We start from the raw sequence: 7,246 nt of genomic DNA, 5'->3' as shown, positions 1-7,246 counted from the left end.
TATTATTCCAAGAAATCATCATTCCATTCGACAGACCTACTCTAGGCACATAAATTTTTTCGGAGAATCCTAGTTTCCTAGCTAACTTTTCCATGTCTTTAGATTAAACTTTGTTTCTGCTAGAAAAAATACATGAGGAAAATTGTGTTGTTTTAACAAGTGTCTCAAATGATTTCTAGTGATTAGTGGCCCAATCTTCTGCATATTCCATGATAAAAGTTTCATATCGAAAGGAGATGAATATGATATAGTAATACAGAGACTAAATCTATAATAAAGGAAATTTAGAAGAACTCTAGAAAATATTGCAAATGCAACACAAATGAGAAAAAAACAGAAAAGTAATAAAATTGTGTAGAGTAAAAAATATTCAATTATAAGAAAGAGATACATAGACTGTGTGAACCTGGTTGGAGAGAACAACTTGGGTTCTAGCATCTTCCAGTAATAATATCAGAATTTCCAGCAACTTGTTCATTGCCATATGATTACCTCAGTGTAAGTAACAGTCTCCTTTGTGCCAGTGAATTCTCTTTAATTTAGTTATACAACTAGGGCCTCATCCCATATCCCTTTATACTTCTCATATTGGATATTATACTCCTTCGTATAGCCTGAACATTATATCACATAACCTTTACTCCAAGGCTACCATGCCTTCCTGCTTATCCAAAAAACAAGAAAAAAAACAATAAATAAATAAAATAATACTTAGTGGATATTACTCTTCTATGTATAGTCTGAATACCTAATCTTATAATGCTGGTTCATATGGGCATGCAAAGTGCCATAGTTTGCCACTTTTGCACCCAGTATAGGTATGGCAAAGTGGAAAACATATATGTCTAAGTGGTATGCACTACTTAGCCGGTTGCAATGGATACTCCAACACCCGGTGATATCAATATTGCTCGCTAGTTAGCACAACACAAGCTCTATTAAGACTATCACTCGAATGCTGATATTATCGTTCTGTAGTTCATCATCCAATGGTCACAATTTCATCCCTCTATAAATACTCAATTCCAAACTTATTTCAACTCACATCTCTTCCACACTTCTCATAATTTCACACCTTTTCCATACCTCTCAACATTCTTCTAATTTTTTTCGTCATGTGAATACCATCATGGTTGAATTCATAGAAAACCAACCTGCCGACGAAAATCAAAGATGTGCTGACTGGGCCAATGTACAAAATCGGAAAAAAAAAAAAAAAAAAACTGGGTTCCAACATATACTGTCACCCGAAGATGAAAGTATTTTCCAGGGTTATGTTTATGTTATCCAAGATTGTATCAATGATACACAACAACAAGATTTCGGTCTGTGGAAAAATATATTTCAGAAATTTCAACAATGAACCTCTATCATGATGCGAGCGGGTTGAGTGGTAGCTTCATTGTAATCAATAAAGAAGTAACGTTGTATGCTGCGCAGGTAATGCGCGCCGATCGAAACATAAGAAGTGGTGAAATTCTGAGGGACCTTTAACAAAGGTGTCAGACGGAATAACTCCACATGAACAGAAAAGATTTCCAATATAAAAGTTGTTATGAGATATTAAAGGTCTTTCCCAAATATAATCCAGCCTTGCTACTTTTAGTTATGTTTATTTAATTAATTTTTTAATTCTCAACTTTAGTCTAAATGTAAGTTTTAATTTTTCTTAATTTAATTAAGTATCGATGAATTAAAAATATAAGTCTAATTTTAACAATACTTCTTGTTTTAAGTCAAATTTTCGAATTCATTGACAACTGCGCCTTTTTACATAATATATGTACTTCAAATTAACCGATAGTACCGAGCCATTTTACAAGATATAAAGTTGGACAATAAGAACATAAATAAAGTCTTCAATAAAAATCTCTGAAAATTTTTGACCTCATGCTTTTCTTCATTTGAATACATGTGCTTTTGAGGAGAGTTTCCTTTGCTCTTCTTACTAGTATGGTTAACTTTCAAATTTACTTTGTCTTTACCTTTATTTTCAGTTTTCTTGAACTATTCTTTTCCGTTTAACTGCATGTTTGGATTGGTTAATATCAAAGACTTGAAGATTTCTTTGCTTTTTACCTATTTTTGACACGTTTTTAAAATTGTTTTTTTTTCTTTTTACGAGGATTTAGAGGCGACTATTTTGCAGGGAAAACTAATTACAACAGTTATACGTATTTTTGAGAGAAAAAATTGGATTTTTTTTAACTTGCGACTAATTTACATGATGTGTACAAAATCTAAGAGGAGCCATATACTTCAAGTATGTGTCCTGACCACATCATAATCGTGGGGATTTATTTACAACTATCACATATCTTGTTACAGCAGCTTCAAGTATTACTCTAGAAAACTCAAGTTGAGTTTGAATTTTTGCCTTTTCCAAACATTTGAGAAAACTTTTAGATTGAGTAAGATAAAGAGAGAAAAAAATTGTGTAAAATTTTGGGGTAAAAATTAAATTCGAAAATCACAACAGTGTGACTATCATGCCAGCGGTGGATTCTTTATCGCTGACGTTATAGACACCGTCACTCGATAGAAAGTATTGCGCTGAACCATTCTCATAGTGGTGCGATGCAAATGGAGAACTATGGCCACCTTGCATAGGAACCAGCCTAATCCCTTGATTTATGGCTATCATAGGCCTTCCCGCTTATATTAAGATCTCTAGGGAAAACCTTGCCAAGGCCAAGCACTACGGTGCTTGGTATCCCTTTCCTATCCCTCATATGTAAGGAAGGGATAGCACAAGGAAGGAAACCTCACTATGGTTCCCTCTTTTCCCTACATGATACATCTACTCGGTAGCCGTATCATACGTTTAAGTCCTCAAGAGCGACCTCCCTCGGCCATTTCTTCTTCTTCTTATTCCTTCTTCTTCTTGATTTTTCTCCTCTCCACAACCCCTTTCGATTTGAAGACTCTCTGGTGCGATTCAAGAGCTAAAAATTCAATGGGTTTGTTCATTAGTATCCGCTGAAGTATTTTCCTTTTTCAATTTCGTGTTTCATCAACAACATCCTCCAAGGTGAGTGTTTCAAATTTTAGGGTTTAAATTTAATTTGAGTTTGATTATGATTTAATTGGAGATGTTAGGTTGATTATAATGTGTACTTGTATGTTGTTTGATAGTCTGAGATATTGTTGATGAATTTATAATATTTTGTTGATTGAATCAAAGAGGTTGTTTTTTATGAATGGTTTTGATTTAGATATGGTATTGTTATTGATAATTGTGGATTGATGGATGATTAAATGAAGATTGTTGGAAGAGAGATTGTATTTGGATGGATAATTTAGGATTGATTTATTATTTTGTTGTAGTTTGATAGATAATGTGGCTAATTTTTTTGTTGGCCTTGTACAATAAATATCCATTGTAGAATTTTTTCATAAAATGGATTTTTTTGTGATGATTTTGTGTACATGTGTGTTGTAGATGTACTCCGATGATTTTCAACGAATTATGAATGATAGAATTCCAGTTTCTTCAAAAGAACATAGTGATCATAAACTGAAAGTCCCTATTGAAAAAGCGGCGGTACAACAACCACACCCAATATTTCGCTTAGCAATCTGTATGGACTAACTCCAATATACTTTCAAGAGAATCAACTAGACTCAATCTTAATAAAGTATATCAAGGAGTTATATCTCTCTTTCTCGATTCAATTCTTACTCAAGCAAATAGAAATTTGCGAGTCTAATTGAATACAATAGAAATCACTTGAACGGTACGAAAGACCAATGTTCAAGTATCAATCAATGTAAATCAACAACCAAAGCTTGGATATTCTAATTGATTGATTCAAACGCACAACCTGTGATATTTAAATTATATAACAAAATATAATGCGGAATAGAAATAACACAGATACCAGAATTTTGTTAATAAGGAAACCGCAAATGCAGAAAAACCCGGGACCTAGTCCAGATAGAACACATGTTGTATTAAGCCGCTACAGACACTAGCCTACTACAAAATAACTTCCGTCTGGACTGTAGTTGAACCCCAATCAATATCACACTGATACAAGGTACATTTATGCTCCTTACGCCTCTGATTCTAGCAGGATACTACGCACTTGATTCCCTTAGCTGATCTCACCCACAACTAAGAGTTGCTATGACCCAAAGTCAAAGACTTTAATAAACAAACCTGTATCACACAGAAAAGTCTACGATAATAAATAAATCTGTCTCCTACAGACATACCTACGAGTTTTGTTCCGTTTTTTGATAAATCAAGGTGATCAGGAACCAATTGATAAACCAGACTTATATTCCCGAAGAACAGCTCAGTATTAACAATCACCTCACAAAAATCTTAATCGACGCGGATAAAGAAGATATTGTGGAATCACAAACGATGAGACGAAGATGTTTGTGACTACTTTTATATCTTTCCTATCGGAGATATCAATCTCAAGCCAATCTTTGCGATTGTACTCGTATGATAGAAACAGTAAGATCAAATCACACAACTACGAGAAAGTAGTATCGGTCTGGCTTCAAAGTCCTAATGAAGTCTTTAAGTCGTTAACCTGGTTTTTAAGAAGAAACCTAAGGTTAAAGGAGAATCGACTCTAGCTAATACAACTAGTATCACACATGAGGTGTGGGGATTAGGTTTCCCAGTTGCTAGAGTTCTCCCTTATATAGTCTTTCAAATCAGGGTTTGCAATCAATGTTAGCTTAGTAATAAAGCATTCAATATTCATAGTTAGATGAAAACCTTATTAGATTCAAGCTAATATATTTCAACCGTTGGATCGAAAACTTAGCTTGTTACACACAAATGAAATGCACGGTTTTAGGTTTATCTAACCGTATCCAAACATGTACATTTTTTGGATCAACAATAGTTAACCAAATGGTTAGCCATATGAGCACTTTCATATCAACCATATTCTTCTTCCCCATAACTAGTTCAAATGACTCAAATGAACTAGTGAGAGAGTTGTTCAATTGCTTAGATCTTATAGAAGTATACAAGACACAATCGAAGCAAAAACGCTTTGATTCACTCGAATCGATTCATGAACTTTATAGCCATGGTTTGCAAACTTGCATTCCTTAATTTATATAAGTATAAGTTCATAAGTAATCGTCTTTAGAAATAATCAACTCAAGTACGCGGACTAGGTTCGCAGACTTAAGTTCCCGGAAGGAGTTCAAAAACTCCACCAGATTTTCTCGGGATGAGAACACCGCCAGTTCACGGACTGAGTTCATAGATCTTGTTCCGGTTTTCCTGATCAACAAAGTACGCATACTTTGGTTCAAGGAATAAGGACTTATACATATATGTGTTGCCACACAATGCTTATATATTTTAAACTCTCATTTCAATCGTTGAAACATTCTTAGAGGACGTTATATAGTTGTTATTCACAAACCATTTTTCGTCAAAGCCATTTTCAAAGTGATTGAAACATAATATGACTTTCGTCACTAGGTAAAGATGAACTTGGCCAGCAAAAGCTTACTAACACATATTTTGAGAAATAGATATGCGAGAAAAACTCGGCTCGAAATAACAAATGTGTATATTCAAAGTATATATAGCAAAACGACTTTTGTCTCAAGATAGGAGATAGAGTAGATAGACTTTTGAGTGATAGATAAGTTCAACTCTCCACATACCTTTTAGTCGATGAATTTCCACCAGTTCCTTGAGTAGTTCTTCGTCTTGTATGATGATCTCCATGGAGTTCTTGATCTCAACTACACTTTTTATCCTAGTCCTAGACTTAGCTGTAGTAGACTAGAAATCGAGACTTATAGTTTTGATCACTAACATTGACAAACATGCTTGAGATAGCAACGCATGCGAGTTCGACCGAGCAGTGCTCTAACACCTATCTCGTCAGATAAGAGGCAGAAATCTCTGAAACATCGAAGTAGTGTAAGTCAACTTCATGAAATGTATACCGCAGTTTGTAGATTTCCACATGCTAGACAACTTGTAGACGACTGTGGGTTTGATTCAATTTTCTGTCTTTGTGTGTGTGTTTCTGCATCAGATGTTAATCAAGTCTTAGGAATATCAATCCTGAAGAATGATTATATTTGAATGTTTTATCTTATATTTATGTGGTTTTCTGTCTTTGTGTGTGTATTTATGCATCAGATGTTAATCAAGTCTCCGGATTATCAATCCTGAAGAATGATTATATTTGAATGTTCTATCTTATATTTATGTGGTTTTCTGTCTTTGTGTGTGTATTTCTGCATCAGATGTTAATCAAGTCTTCAGAACAACAATCCTAAAGAATGATTATATTTGTATATTTTATCTTAAGTTAATGTAATCTTTTATCTTTAAGTCTTCTTGCAATCTATATATAATATGATGTTCTATATTTTATTTAATTAAAGTTTAACATAAACAAAACTTAAATTCCACAAAATAGATAACAAGTTCAGAACTATTGAATAAAAAACCAAATCACTTGTCGTAGTAATCACGATTGCACTTAGCACGTGCAACAAGCCTTTAAACCCCTAGGTGACCCTATTGGACGAGTTATAGTCTTGTGAGGGTTTACACAGAGATTTACCCACAAAATTTACACAAACATTTTTTATACTTTCAATCTTCACAGGATGAAGCAGACGAATTGTCCGGCGATTGATACTCTGGGATTTTGGATACCATGAAATTATAGCTTTCATCAAATATGAATGGTTCACTCTTTTCCTCAAAATAACGCGCTTTAACGACTTCGCGCTACAATAACACAACGCAATATACTTATTGTTGTAATTTAAAATCAATCAATTTAGCTTTGTACGAAAGCAATTCTAAAATACTTACAAATTGTTGAGGGGACAGGTTAATATGGATGGCATCGAAGATCTGTTGTTGAATAGATATAAAATCACAAATGGCTTTTTAGATAATCTGGTATCTATCATGAATTTGTTGATGACTTCTTCTCTTTGGATTCCCATAATCTTGTCTATATTGGTTATATATCTTCGCCCAAAAGGTTTTGGGCTCTGCCATTACAGGGGAGAGATCTACTACTCGAGTTTCTATGTACCATGCTTTGATGATTGTCAAATCTTCAATTGAATCAAATGATACCATGGTTGTGTTCGTATAAAGAGTTATGAGAGAGGTATTCAAATACGTGAGAAGTTTTGCAAAGTGTATGAAAATAGGTGTTTATTATTTGGAGATAGATAACACAATTTATAATATCCGTCAAATTTAGCTGTTATAAAGTAGCAGTTA

This window comes from Papaver somniferum, chromosome 4 (genome assembly GCF_003573695.1).
Source record: "Papaver somniferum cultivar HN1 chromosome 4, ASM357369v1, whole genome shotgun sequence".
NCBI lineage: Eukaryota > Viridiplantae > Streptophyta > Magnoliopsida > Ranunculales > Papaveraceae > Papaver > Papaver somniferum.
The sequence above is the reverse complement of the archived record's forward strand: the minus strand, read 5'-3'. Positions refer to the sequence as shown.